Consider the following 15,769-nt stretch of genomic DNA (forward strand, 5'->3'; position numbering starts at 1 on the left):
TTCTACTTTAGTTTCTCCCAAACCCTATTTTCACGGTAGACCAGACTTTGAACAGGAATAACACCAGGCAGAACAAGAGAGTTAAATAACACAAGTTTATTCTGTCCGAAGCTAACAGGGAACAACACAGTACAAGAACAAGGCAATGACACCAACATGGGGTACAAGGGACTCCTAGCTCGTTACCAAATGTAGCTTACCCTAGATGCTGTCCATAAATCCCAGCAAAAAGGGATGCCCATCTCTGGTCCATAGTTTGCTATACCAGTTGGTCTGTTGAACCGAGATCATCCATGAACAACTGTGGAGACCTGATCAGAATTGACTTGACTTCAGCCTCCATCTGGAAATATGTAACCTGTGGTGCCAACTTGTACTCCACTGAACCAATCAGGAGCCAAGGGCTCGATTGGATGGACTAATCAGGGCCAAGAGCAGTGACAGTGTCTCAGAACAGGCTGAACTTTTGGAATGTGGAAAATGGGAACTGACTAATGGGAATCGAGATGACAGGGCTAAGAACCATGCCCCATTTCCCAATTATAGCTCCATAACTCTCTCAGGGATAGTTCTTTGCTGCCAGAGAGAGAGAACAATGCTCCACACTTTAGAGTGTGTACCACCCCATTGTCCAGAGCAGCTGCACATGACAGCACACTATGACTAGTCCCTGACTCATTGTATGCTAGTCACTCAACCTTTGATAGAAGACCAAAGCATACAATGAGTCACCCAGAAAAACATAGAACTCGTACAGATACATAATACACTCTATACACAAATAGCTAACTAGGTGTCATGCATTAACTGGGCTGTTAGCCATTTTGTAGCTTAATATGGCAACTCTGACCCTGTTCCTGATTTGCCATCTTGACTGGCAGGGGCAATGTGTGGATTTAGCCTTTATTATGTTGGTCCCTGCTGCCATCACTCCCATCATAATTCTAGGTCTGTTTCATGCATTTACTATTTTGGGTTGAGAATAATTGAGCTTAATACAGTACATGAAATGCATTTGCTCTTTCAGAGTTGTTGATGCTTGTTATCCTCACTATACTAAGTTACATAAGATTTATTTGTATACTATTTACTTATATTGAGAGGTGTGTGTGTGTGCGTATATATATATATATATATATATATATATATATATATATATATATATATATATATATATATATATATATATATATATATATGTAGAGGTATCAGTACCGTGTTAGCCGAGCTTCAATAATCAAAAAATAAATAGATGATACCGTTCTGTGGCCACAGAACGGTATCATCTATTTATTTTTTGATATATATATATATATATATATATATGTAACACAAAAAGAAAAGTATCCCAATCGAGCACACGGGTGTAACAAATTATAACATTATAACAAATTTATTAATTTCACATCAATTGAAAGGACAATACAAAAGATTTAAAAAGTGTCAGGAACACCCTACATAACAACTGACAAATTACAACAGCTAGATACAATAGATAGTAAAATTCTAACTGTAGTTATAGCAAAGCTCAGTGTTCTCAAGTTTAAAAGATAATACAATGTTGTATACAAGAGGACAACTCATATGCCTACAGAAAAGGTAGCTCTCTCAATGCAGCCTGTGACAGTAAATTCATTCCGTTAGCTATAAACTGATGGGAAAGTGTGGTTACATATAACCACAAAAAGGTCAGTCCAAATCAGTGGATGGTGTGTCACAGATAGTAAAGTGAAGACACTGTAGACTCAGAGTATATTGACTCAAAGAAAGTTCTCTTCTAATGATATTGGCATACACAATAAATGTGGCATAATGAGTATGGAGAGTCAATGAGCAAAAAAGGAAAAAATTGCCAGCAGAGGGGGTAGTTCTCTAAGTGCAGACTGTGACAGTAGATTATTTGGATGGTTTATAACCTGATTGAGGAATATGATCACATATAAGGACAGAATGGTCATTCCAAAAACATCAGTATATAATATGTCACAGATAGTTTGATGAAAACACTGCAAACTCATGGAGTATGTTGATTCAGAGAGAGTTCTCTACTGTGATGTACCAGTCCCCGAGGAAGACGTCAAGTCGAAACACGTAGGATTGGGAATCCAGGACACCCTCTCTCTTCTCCACATGGAGAGCACGTAGCTATACTGACTTAATAATTGATGATGCATTTATGCTCATGCTCTGCTTATTGACTTTCTACATTCAACATGCTACATCTATTGTGTATACCTACATCACAGTAGAGAACTCTCAATGTACTGTAGATGGCTCTACAGGCTAAGCGTCCGTCACAGAATCTATGCACGCTTCCAGATAGACTGCTACAATTTGTCTAAATATATACAGTATATACCAAGTGCTTTTTTTTTTAGAAAAAAATGTGAGTGAACTGGGAATGGTGGGACTGGGGGAAGAATTATTCTTGGACATGTCAAATAATTTACACATTAATTCACATTTCAAAATCTTTTCGAATCAATCTACAGTATGTTATTATTTTTTTAAATAATACTTATTACATTCTAATTGTTTTATAAAACACAAGAATTTAGTTTTATGTATTATCACAATAATGCTATGAAAATGACCACATAGTCTCTGAAAAAAGGTACATGAACTGTGTTCCACTGCATTCCTCTAGAAAGAAACGATATATATATAGATCTATATATAGATATATATCTTAATATTTTCTTGTGTTAACTCCTTGTATCTCTGATAAATAACTTTGTTCCGTGCAAGTATTCTTGTTTGTGTATTATTAGCAGTCTCTCTATAATTGCAAATACAGTACCACAAGTATTGTCTGGAACAGATGACTTGCCTTGAGATTTGTGCCCTGCTGAGTGTAATCTAAAGAGAGCAAAACTATTTGCTGACATTACAGTCATGCCAACGGCACCACACAGCTGTTTGTGATTATTCTGATGTTATCCCAGGAAGCATGTCCATTACCAAAAATATTTAATTTTAACAATTTATTTGCCTGGAGAAAGTCACTGTGACTATAAAAATATAAAAATTATTCCACACTTTTTTCCAACAATTTATTCAAGCAGCAATGTAAATATAGTAATTTCAGTGTAATACATTCTGAAAACAAGGGGAGGGAGACGCATTTAAGAAGGTTTCATGGATAGAAGTGCGTTTTTCAAAAAATAAATTGCATTGAAGGCATTAGTGGCAGGTGTAGCTCATCAGGTCACTAATAACAGCCAATACAATTAAATTCACTGTTGGCAGACCTTATTATTTGGGAAAGGGAGTAAAGCTGCCTTAAAAAATCTATCCCCTGGGTTAGATAGTCATACCCCTGAGTCAATCTGTCACTGGATTTACTATTATTTGGGTGGTTAAGCAGGAAAATCACTGCACGCTGATAATGTGCTTATTTCCACTGCTAGCATAAAAAGCAGGCAAACTTTCTTAGTGATGTTTAGAAACATACTAATTTTACATGCTGTGCCATTCCCCATTGTCATTTAGAGCACATATTACCAACACTTAACTCTTTAAAATGACTGTAGTGACTGCATGTTTATTGTCACATTCTGTTCATTTAGCATACTGGTTATCACCAGTGCAAGTAGCAATTTGATAGTGTCATTTACAAATTGCCCTATCTTATACTAAGGGCTCTATGCAGTAAGCGCCGAAAAAGTGCAATCGCCAAGGGTTGCCGATAGGCCTTATTTTGGCGATTTGCCCTCGCAGTATTCAGTAAGGGCCAAATCCATGCCGATCCCTGCCGAATCACTGCGAAAGCAAAACTGCCGATGAGCCTGTGCCGAAATAGCCTGGCTCCCGATAACCTGCCGATAGGCCTTTTCTGCCGATAGGTGTTTGCAGCAGAGAGAGACCAGCCGCTCTCTCAGCACAAACATAGGCAAAATATAAATTATTTATAAACAACTTTTACTCATAGTGTACATGTGCAGGGGGTCTCCGGAGTTGAACCGCATTGGTTTCAGGTCCGGGGACCCCCTGCTTCCCGAGATACAGGCCCCTTTATGAGGTGCCGGTATCCCTCTGCATTTAAAGGTCCCGATCACGTGACCGTGGAATGTAAACAAAGCAGAGGAATACCGGCACCCCATAAAGGGGCCTGTATCTCGGGAAGCAGGGGTCCCCGGACCTAAAACCAAAGCGGTTCAGCTCCGGAGACCGTCTGCACATCTACACTATTAGTAAAACATACATATCAATAAACACTTGTTCCTTACCTTTGTGGCTATGTGCTATGGTAACGAAGCAGCATGAATGTATTTTTAATAATAGTGTACTGTGAGCAGGGGTTCCCTGAGCTGAACCGCGTTGCTTTGTGGACCAGGGACCCCTGCTTCCCGAGTTACAGGCCCCGGTATGTGTCATCGGGTGGCAGTGTCGCCGCCATCTTTATATCGTCCCATTTGTGCCGTGTCCGCTATAAATATGGCGGCGACATTGTAACCGATGCCCCAAACCGGGTCCTGTAACTCGGGAAGCAGGGGGTCTTTGTGCCACAAATCAATGCGGTTCAGCTCAGGGGACCCCCTGCTTCCGCACAAAATTATTAAAATAGAAATGCTGCTTCATTACCATAGCGCATAGGCGCTAAGGCAATGAAGGGGTTAAGGCAGAATAGCATGTTTATTGGGGACATTTGCCCCCAATAAACATTGCAATAAACAACATACACCCCCTGTGTATTTAAAATACATAAACAACAATAAATACATTAAATACATATAGCACTCACCCCTTTCCGGCTGCCACGATAAAGGCCATCCTCATCTTCATCCTGCCCATGCCCCTTCCGCTGCTGCAAAACAGACACAATAATGAAAATATCCAATGTAATGTCCCGTAACCCCTTAATCACCATAGCGGTTATTAACCGCTACAGTCATTAAGGGGTTAACCCACCCTCACCCACCAGTCGGGATGCCTACATACCCTCACACACTAACCCCCCACCCCTTGAGGCATAACCACACTCACCCACTACCCACAAGGGAGGCCTACCCATATACCCTTGGGGCCAATACACCCTCTCCCCACCCCCAGTACCCACAATAAAAACAATACACAGCCCCACATTAAACATCATTCTATTTATTAAAAACATAACCCACCCCCTGTGCCCCCCCATAAATACATGATTTATCCTTTTACATACAGGGTTCATACCCCAGCCCCACGCGAGTCCCCGGCGGGCTGACGGGGCACCTGACAGACCTACAGGGTACCAGTAACTTGTTTCAAACAGGTTCTGGAGGCCTGTTGGTGGGTCCCGCCAAGCGCCATAGCCCCCAGGTGGTCTCCTTGTGTCACCGTGGGCCACAATTGGGTCCCCACGGTAGGCCCGCGGATGTCTGTGAGCCCCAGATCAGACCCACAGGTGTCTGCGGGGCCTCAGGTGGTTCCCACAGGGGTCTGGGGTACTCACAAGTGCTCACTACGGGTCCGCGGTGCCCCCACGGATGTGGGACCACTGCTTCATCCCCGCACCAATGGGTCCACGGTGCCCCCACGGATGTAGGACCACAGCTTCATCCCCGCAGACAACGGGTCCACGGTGCCCCCACAGATGTGAGGCCACCACTTCATTCCCACAAGTGTCACCCGTGGAACCACCAGCCTGATACCCGTGAGATACCCGAGAAGACCGCAGGTGGTCTCCAGAGGTCTCACGCAGAACCAAAAAACCAACCCTGAAGGTAAAAAAAATAAACCTGGCCTATACATTCAATACATACATTACCCCCCCCCCCCCAAACACCTAAGTACAAATATGTGCTAAATAACTATTATCCAGATAGGGATAATAGATTATTTGCCCATTATTAAACACATTAACAAGCATATTCAAATAAATAAAGTACTACTGACCTCATCAATAAGAAGCCCCAGTCGCCAGCAACATCCTTGTCTTTCGTTGCCCACAAAATACATAGCCAATACAAAGCCAATACATTGCAATTACATTCAGATATCAATTAACCCCTTAAACACCTTATCGGATAATAACCGCAAAGGTAATTAAGGGGTTAAGCCACACTGGCCCGATACCCACCCTTCACCCATTCATTTGTATAGTGGCTTCATCATGCAACTATATATATACTGATATATATATATATATACACACACACACACATGATGAACCAATATACAAATAAATGTAGAAGGGTTATCAAAAACATGCTGTACTACAAATAACACTTCTCCATGCAGACACACTACAATAAAATCAATTTCCTTTAATAATCCAATCTGATATTCCAATCAAAATCCTCAAATGCCAATCAAAAACCTCAAATGTCAATCAAAACATTGCATTTACATTGTATATATGATGCATACAATCTATGCACCCTATACATTCTGCAAATGAATGTTAACAATAACATATTCAAAACAAAATACCAATACCTCCAAACAAGTATACTATTTAAACCAATCCAGTAAACATAAATCAATTAGCATTCATTAATTACATCCCTAAACAATTTACATTCCATCCCTAACAATTAAACAATTAACTAATTCAAGCGTTGAACAGAACAATTTATCCTGTGAACAAATATAAGTACCAACAAGAATACAATATACAAAAGCAATTATACGGCCGCATTCCTAATGCCAGTACCGGGGCCTGTGTTAGACTGGCTTTTAGTTTTAGGAACGCTTGTGCGCTGTGACACTTTTCCGACCGGCATCCTGAGGATAGATTTTTAACAGGTTATTCAGAAGTTTGGCTTTACTTGAGTAGCCCTCCACGAAACGTCGGTAATAGCCACAAAACCCCAGAAAGGATCGCAGCTCTTGGACATTACTGGGCCGGGGCCAATTCACTATGGCCTCAATCTTCCCTGGGTCGGTGGAAATCCCCTCAGCTGAGACGATGTGGCCCACGTATGTCACGGACGTACGACAAAATTTGCATTTGTCCAGGGACAGCTTGAGCCCCTCCTTCTGAAGTCGATCCAATACCTTTAGTAACCGCTCCTCGTGTTCCTCAAGGGTTTTCCCGAACACTATAATGTCATCCAAGTACACCAGGCATTCTTGTGGGTTCAAACAAAAGAAAACAGCGCACAACGCCAAATAGTGAAGCAAATTCAACAATATATTATAGAATTAAAAAGGGGGTAATATATCTGCGTACATGAAAAAAGTTGGTAAAAGGCATGTAGTGTGTATCACACTGTTTACCACTCGGCGGCTGTTAGCTGTAGATTCAGGTGCTTGCTTCCCTCTGCTGCTGAAGCTCAAGTGATTCTGGGGCAGGGCGTCAGTCTTTTCACTCCCAAGGGGATTTCCCTTCATGCAGCCAGGCCCTGCCCCAGAATCACTTGAGCTTCAGCAGCAGAGGGAAGCAAGCACCTGAATCTACAGCTAACAGCCGCCGAGTGGTAAACAGTGTGATACACACTACATGCCTTTTACCAACTTTTTTCATGTACGCAGATATATTACCCCCTTTTTAATTCTATAATATATTGTTGAATTTGCTTCACTATTTGGCGTTGTGCGCTGTTTTCTTTTGTTTCCATTCTCTTAGTGTGTGTGGGGTGCTGAGCCACCCCTGCGTTTACAGCTGCAGACGCCATTATCCCCAACACGGTTATGTGGCACTTATTATTTAATGTATAATTATCTCACTGTGGGAGTTGTGGTTTAATTTAAAAAAAAAAAAATTATCACTAAATTGATGGTATAGTCACTGCACTGTATATATATATACATTTAAACTTTATAGGTAGTTAGGTAGTAGCGCACAGTTTTGTTTTTTTGTATTCTTGTGGGTTCATGTCTCCCAGGGTCTGTTCCATCAACCTCTGAAAGGTGGCTGGGGCCCCGCAGATCCCTTGCGGCATGCGCGTGAATTGATAGAACCCTAGTGGACAGATGATGGCCGTCTTCTCCTGGTCTTACAGAGCCATTGGTACTTAATAATATCCTGACCGTAAGTCTAGTACACTGAACCATTTGCTTCCCGTCAGGGCGTTCAGTAGGTCCTCAATGCGCGGTAGGGTGTACTGGTCGGGTACCGTGTGGTTATTCAATGTTCTGTAGTCTACGCATAGACGCACTGCCCCATTCTTCTTACGGACCACCACAATGGGAGAAGCGTAGGGACTGTGTGATCCTTGAATAACACCTGCTTTCTCCATTTCGGCTATCAACCTCCGCACCTCTTCCACATCTCGGGGGGCTAGACGGCGGGAGCGCTCCCGGAACGGAGCAGTGTCATTCATCCGAATGGTATGGCGGGCGCTGCGACTGCACCCCACGTCCATATCACTCGTGGAGAACACCCCTCGTCGTTCTCCTAGCTTGGTCTGCAATCTCTTTCTCCAGTCTGCCGTTAGCGGCGAGTCTCCGAAGTCAAAGGCCAATAGGGGGGCCACTGCATGAGTGGAGGCCGCCGGCCGTCCTTCCAAAGCCTTCTTTTGGGGTACCACTGGGTATATTCTGCCCAGCGGCTGCCGACGATCGATACACATGGGGTACGGGGAGATATTCTGCACATACACCCAGGTTCTGTCCGGAATCTTCCCCGCCCACTCTCTTACGGAAGCTAAGAGTTCATAGCCAAGCCGCTGATTATCCCGTGTCGTGCTCTCCAGGGAAAAGAGCTGATCTTCCGGACGTCTGTCCGGGTAGTGGCAGGCCGCGATCATCATTCTCCCTTCCCCAGGCGGAATCTGTGTCAGTCCCCACTCTTGACTGTATAGCATCCCATGCTCCTCTTCAGTCGCAATTTTACCGCAAGCCTCTTGGAGGGCCGGGCACGTAGCAAAGGCTAGCAGCGGGGCTTCGCCCGCTTCCTGTAGGTACATGCGGATCACCGACTGCACAATGTCGGTGTTGGTCCCCATGATTATCGGGGCGCTGGGGTAGTCTTGTGGCTCGGGACACACTAAGGCTTCCACTTCCATGGGGTGGTGCGTACCGGTGTTCAGCTGGGGAATGTCCAGATGTACTTTTACCACTCCATCGATGGGATAGTCTTCGTGGCTCAGCCCCCTCAACCGTAAGGAGTCAGCGGATAACAGCGGCAGCCGATGTAAGTGTTGGTCATAGAAGGGCCGATACACTATGGTCACCTGGGATCCCGTATCCATCAATGCCGAAGCATAGATGCCTTCAATTACTACCCGAACGATGGCAGCGGGTCCGATCCGATTGCTCGTTGAGGGCTGGGCCACGGCTCCACCATCCTGGGGAGCGCATGGCATAGACTGCGCTGGTCGAGACGCCGTTCTCCGTTGGGAGGGGCAACGCGCCCGAAGGTGTCCCTTTTTTCCGTTAGTGTAACACTGGATATGACTGAGGTAGGTGTCTCTTCGGGCGGGAGGTGAGTTTCGCCCCAATACTGGGCGGTGCTGGGCAACGGTCGCCACCTCTGAAACCTCTTTGTCGGGGTCCCCGCTCTCCGAGGCCTCGGCTTTAGCTTCTGACTTTTTGGTGTCCTTGGTTCCACCCGACGTCTTCTTTCCAGGGGTTAAGTCATGCCCCAGCAGTACAGTCTCATGCGCTTGTACTCGTCCATTAGATCACTGAACGCCAAGACTTGTCCGGGTACTAGGCAGCCGCTGACACGTACAGACACCGGATGCAGGGGCAGGAGCCCCCTCAATAGCTGGGTAGTACGCAATCCGTCGGCATCCATCTTCGGTACCACGCCCTTTATCACCAGGGTCCACAGATCCAGATGCAGACGTCTGAGAAAGTCGGACACCATTTCTCCCTCTTTCTGGGCCAACGCATGAAACTTGGCCATCAGGGCATAGACATCCACTGGGGCCCCATAGGCCTTGGTAAGGCAGTAAATGAGTCCCGCCGCATCAGCATCCGGGTGGTCGTCCCGATAGCAGCGCACCATATGGGACCCTGGGGGTCGGAGACATTCCACGATACGCTGTCAACGGACGGCGTCAGTGCAGGACCATTCAGGCAGTTCCTGTTCCGTGTGATCCAGCCACTCTTCAAATCCAACTTCTCCCTGAGGCGTGGGTTTGTCACCTGAGAACGCCTTTAACTTCCGGTATTGGTGGGCCTGTGTGGAGTGATGGATGGCCTCTGCGAGCACAGGGATAGAGGCATTATCCATTAGGCTACCCCGACGGGGGAGTAGGCATCTAGTCGGGGCATACTGAGTCTATTCAGGGCGGGCCTCAGGACGGACGGGGTGAATGAAGCGCCCAGGCCCATTGCAGCAGGCCACCGAGGGTGCAAACTGTTTTCAGGGGTGCCGGTGACGGCACCTAACGAGCGGGGATACCCCCTCTGGGGGGTAGAAGCGGCCAGTGGTTCGTTGGGGTCCACTTGCACTATGGGACAGCGTACGCCGGGGGCCTCAGGCAATAGTAGTACCAAGGGCAGAGCTTCGGGGCATATGTCCTGTTCTGTGACATATAATATTTTGCGCCACAACTGGTCCCGGTCATAGTAGTGGTCTTGCACTCGGGCAGTGTCCATAAGCAGGAGTTTTCTGACATGGTCTGTTACGGTGCCGAGTGAGAGAACGGCGGGGACATGCCCCAGGCTAAAAACACGTGTCAGAGGGACCTCATGCCGCTGGGTCCACCTGCGCACCTCAAGCGGCGAGGGCACAGACATGGTGAAATACTTGTTGCGCAATTGAGAAAAAAAATTATTGGGGCACCCCAGGTCTGACTCTCAGCAGCGCCTTCAAATGTAGCCCTTTTTCTGAACACCTTCCTAAGGGACTACTAGTGCTGTACTTAACCTGCGGCTCCAGGAGATATGAGCCACCGCTAGCTGGGAGCCTGGGGTAAGGATTCTAGCGCAGCGCCTCCACTTACCCAGGATCCCCGTTACGTAAGATCGCCCTGGGCAAGAAACATACCAACAATGCGTGCAACCAAGTTTACTGTGTCTAAGTAACCACGTCTTACCCCCTACATAACATCACACATAACTTATACTATACGTTAAAGTCCTTGTACTACGCGGCTCGGCCGCATTCCTAATGAAGTGTCCTGTATAACAGTGGCTCTGCCACACTCTAGAGAGGTTTGTCCTTGCAAGAGGGTAGCTAATACCTCAGACCGCTAGCCACTTGCTAATGTCCTGCCAGAGTTAATCCTAAGGCGGGATCAGCGCCTGATGACCGGTGTTGGTGCACTTGATTTACAATTGTACCTTCCGGTCACGGCGGTGACCGGCGCCTCTTCACAAAGGGTCCGCTGCTCCCGCTCGGATCCTCCGGACGTCGAGATGTCCAGCCATCTGATCCCAGATGACTGTCCACAACTCCGTGCGCTGTCCCTATCTAAGATGACAATACTCTTCACTATCGGGCGTCCCTACAGTACCGCAGCCTACGGTGACTCAGGAAAAATCTCCTATGAGGATAATATCTGGCCTATGCAGGTGGGTCACGGACCCCCTGCAATCACACTCCTCCTCTCGCTCAGTCCCGAGCTCCTCTAACTAGCGTGGTCTCTGCCCCCACGCTTCCTGTTCCTGTTCTCGTAATCCCCGCCCTCTCATTGGCTCCTAGCATCAGGTGATTGCCCCCAGAGCTCGCGGGAGTTGCCGTCCATTATTAGGGCCTTTCCTTATTGGCCCCGCGTTCGCGCGCTCCCCTTACGCATGTGCGACCTCACGACCTTGTCCGTGTCCTCGCAGTATTACGCAACAACATGGCGGCACCATATATACCGTGCCGTCAGAGAACCTGCCATACACACACACACCGGGTTTTAGCACACACTTACATATGTATGTCTGACTAGGCCCTGAACCAGTTACTGTTCCATCTTTCAGGGACTGGGAGAAAGTGCACAAAGTCATGTACTACTTTAATTTTATTTTATTTTTGCTTCCAAAAATAAAGTAAAGAATAATAGAACACTAAGTTAGCACTCTTCGGGACTTATTCTGTGAAGTGTGATGGGCAGATGAGGTGCTATTGAATTAAAAGTCCCATTGACTTTAATGGGGCTTTTGATGTTATAGCACATCTTCTGCGCTATCACACCTTACAGAATAAGGGACTCTGAGTATTATATCTGTGTGAATAAAAGCATTGTCCAATGCGTCCATTTCACTGACACTACTAGTCTAGGAGCATTAAGTGACTGTCTGACTATGTGTTCAGTAATTAATTAACACAAACAGTCAGAGAGGCTGACTATCTGAGATAAACTAAACGTAGTTAAGCTTCGCTTCAGCATAATTGGTCAATGTCTCAGAGTTACATTTCTGCCAGAATCCACTGAGTCTGGCAGTGTCACTACATGCCTGCTGGCTGAATGCCGCTGAATGCCGCTGACTGATGTCAGCTTGTTCAGCTTGTCAGCTGACTGATGAAGTGGCTTGTTTTGTTGTTCATCTCCTGTCATCGCTGCTGCTAACAAACCCCCCCCACCACCACCACCACCACCACCACCTCCACCCCCACCCCCACCACCACCTCCACCACCACCATCATCATCATCATCATCATCATCATCATCATCATCATCATCATCATCATCATCATCATCATCATCATCATCATCATCATCATCATCATCATCATCATATTATTATTATTATTATTATTATTATTATTATTATTATTACTGGCTTAAACAAAAATGGAAAATATGCTCTCATGATATCACCATTTTCTTTGGATTATCTAATGGGTGGGCAGAGTGCCCAAACAAGCCAGTACCCAAATTGCCGTACTGTTCAGGCAGCGTTGCACCCATCCCTGACATCTGTCAGAATTGTCAATTGGATAATTGGCAACTGGCAATGCAGGACTTTCAACTCCCACTTCTGTAACATCTAGATTGGCATTGGCACAGGGCTTGACTTGTTATTTTGTTTATATATGTCCTAAACCTCAGTTACTGTAACATATGTCAGTAATGCATGGGTTGGTGGGAGAGCCCCCAGGACATACACCTTTTCTTTTTTAAGATTAAACTCACAAAATTACAAACCTGAGAACACTATATTAGCACTCTTTGTGTGTTATATCTGTGTGAATCAATCCATTGTCCAATGTCCAGTGTGTCCACTCCACTGCCGCTACTAGTCTAGGAGCATTGAGTAACTGTCTGAATGAGTTCAGTAATTAATTAACACAACTGGCCAGATAGGCGTACTGAGATTCATTAATTGTACCTAAGCTTTTCTGCAGCATAATTGATTAATTATTCACACTGAACTAATTTCTAGTTCTTACTGGTAGTGTCACTGGGTGCTATCATAAAATTATTGTGTGTTTGTAACGTACATGCTCACCACAAACCTGGACCGGACCGCGGGGCTGAGGTAGGGATACATATACACTGACCTTAGACCACGAAGCCGGATCCAGGTTGCGAATTACATGGTCATACATAGCTGGGTCAGGACTGGAGAAGGTAGGATAATCCGTGGACAAGCCTCAGGATTAGAGAAGTCTTGGTAAACGATATCCATGCTGGGGTTCGGCAGCAGGACGCTTGAGCGTGCTTCAACGTTGAAAGGAACTGAGGATCCAGTGCTTCAGCACAAAACATCACTCCCTAGCAGGTACAACTGTGAGTAGTGGAGGCCACTGGAAGCAGGAGATTGCAGCAGGTAACAGGAACAATGATGCAGGCCTCTGCAGGAGGGATATGCAGATAGGTAACAGAAACTGAGGATCCAGTGCTACAGCACAGAACAGCACCCCTAGCCGGGTACAGCTGAGAGTGGTGGAGGCCACTGGAAGGACACAGGGAACAGGCACTGCAGACAGGACAAGAAACACAGAGGCTTCAGTGTAACCGCGGCGGCGCGGCGGAGTCTGCCAGTAACTAGGAGCAATGGCAAGAAGGCCAAGGCAGGCCAAACAGAGATGCTGTGGCAAGCACAGTTATTAGAGATAGTCTATGTTCAGCAACTTCCTGGTGGGCGGGGCAGGAGCTAAATAGAACAGGCAGCCAATGAGGCAGAGCTGCATAGGAGGCAGCAAGAAGCAGACGGCAGTCTAATTGCAGAAGCAGGTGATGCTGATTGCAGAAACAAGGGGGGAGTTATCTAGAAGTTGCAAGGTTCTGTAAGGAAAAGTTTCAACAAAACCCAGGAGCGGATTCCTTACAGTGTTGTGTGCTGTGTTTCAACCACCCCCCCCCCCTTCACCAACCACCACTATCCTCAACATGTATCATCAAGAAGTGTTAAGATTCCCTCCTGCAATACTCCCTGTAGACATATAGGGGTGCACAGATGTCAAGTCCAGGCCCCTAGCTGGTAGGAACTAGAATCTCATATGAGTCCAGAGGCTATCATAGCTTATGGTATATAAACCCCACCCAGTCTGGTAGTTGTTGCTTGTCAACTTTTTGTTCCAGAGCAGCATCTGGCCATTCTCCTACCCCTGCCCCTTTGTATTTCCCTGGTTACCAATACATGCATCAAGCTCTGCAGACTTTTCAGGTACCTCTTTGTTTGCCTTGTGTTTCCTCTTGCACCTCTTGCCCCCTGCTCGTTTGTCTTTTCCTCACTGCTAATTGCTTTTGCTTGTAGCTCTGCAGACCTTGCAGATATCCTTTTGTTTTTCCTTAATTTCCCATTGTACGTTTTGTTCCTGCTCTTTTGTCTTCCCGGCTTCCATTGCTTCTGCATTCAGTTCTACGGCCCTTACAGATACATTTATATTTTGCTTTGTATTCCCCTTGTACTTCTTCTCCCCTGCTCTTATATTTTTACATGGCTACCATTGCTGTTGCATGTAGCTCTGCTGACTTTGCAGACACCTTTTTGTTTTGCCTTTTGTGTTACTACTGTACCTTGGTGTGAGGATTAAACACTCGATTGCTTGACCTGAAGAAGAGAGGAGAACTCTCGAAAGCTTGTCCTATGACATAAATTGTTAGTCCAATAAAAAAGGTATCACCTAATACTGAAGAACTCATTTATTCTGCACTATATAGATATAAGTAGATAAACATATGATACCGTTCGCACGGGAATCAACAGACAGCACTCAGGTTAAGATTTGTAGTATATATATTGTAGAAAAGACACAAATCATCAACGTTTCGGACCCACAAATGGGACCTTCCTCAGGGTGGACCCTGAGGAAGGTCCCGTTTGTGGGTCCGAAACATTGGTGATCTGTGTCTTTTCTACAATATATATTCTACAAATCTTAACCTGAGTGCTGTCTGCTGATTCCCGTGCGAATGGTATCATATGTTTATCTACTTATTATGGGACATGCACCTACCCTATTGTGCTTCATTGGAGTGCAAGCTGTTCATCTTTATATATATATCTGCATCACGTCGCAGTATCTTTTTGTCCCGATTAAGGCCAGAAACATTTGTATTTCTCTACATGGGGTTTATTTACAGGGTTAAATTATACACTAACAGGTCCACCGTCCCTTTTCGTAAAAGCAAATCATAAAAATAACACCTACTCCTTCATAGGAAACTAACTATACAGTATACAGTACAGCTGCAGTCCTCTCTAATGGTAGCCGCCAGCTAAGCTGCTTGTTGGCTCAAAACATGTGCTATTATCTATAAACATTATACACAGTCTCTGCACATCAATATAGTGTTTATCTCTTATCTGTTTCTGCTGGGGCTCCAGGTAATTCCCTCTGGACTGCGAGAGTTCAGAAAATTCCTCTTCTCTTTAGTTCCAATGTTATGGAAAGGACATTCCTGCTTCAGCGCTGTCTTGTGTCCTTTATTCTTCTTTCTGGGATTAAGACCCAGTCAGTCCCAGCAGACACTGCAAGCCTCTTCTTAGCTGGGTCCAGTGGGTCTAG

The 15,769-nt window shown here is 45.5% G+C and overlaps 1 protein-coding gene across 6 annotated transcripts in view; it reads left to right on the forward strand.

The window, feature by feature from the left end:
- The window catches only part of CSMD3 (CUB and Sushi multiple domains 3), a 1,548,521-nt gene that overhangs the window by 564,250 nt on the left and 968,502 nt on the right, over positions 1 to 15,769 (forward strand). The gene's annotated exons all lie outside the window — the stretch shown is intronic.

Source organism: Ascaphus truei, chromosome 2 (assembly GCF_040206685.1).
Source record: "Ascaphus truei isolate aAscTru1 chromosome 2, aAscTru1.hap1, whole genome shotgun sequence".
Lineage (NCBI taxonomy): Eukaryota > Metazoa > Chordata > Amphibia > Anura > Ascaphidae > Ascaphus > Ascaphus truei.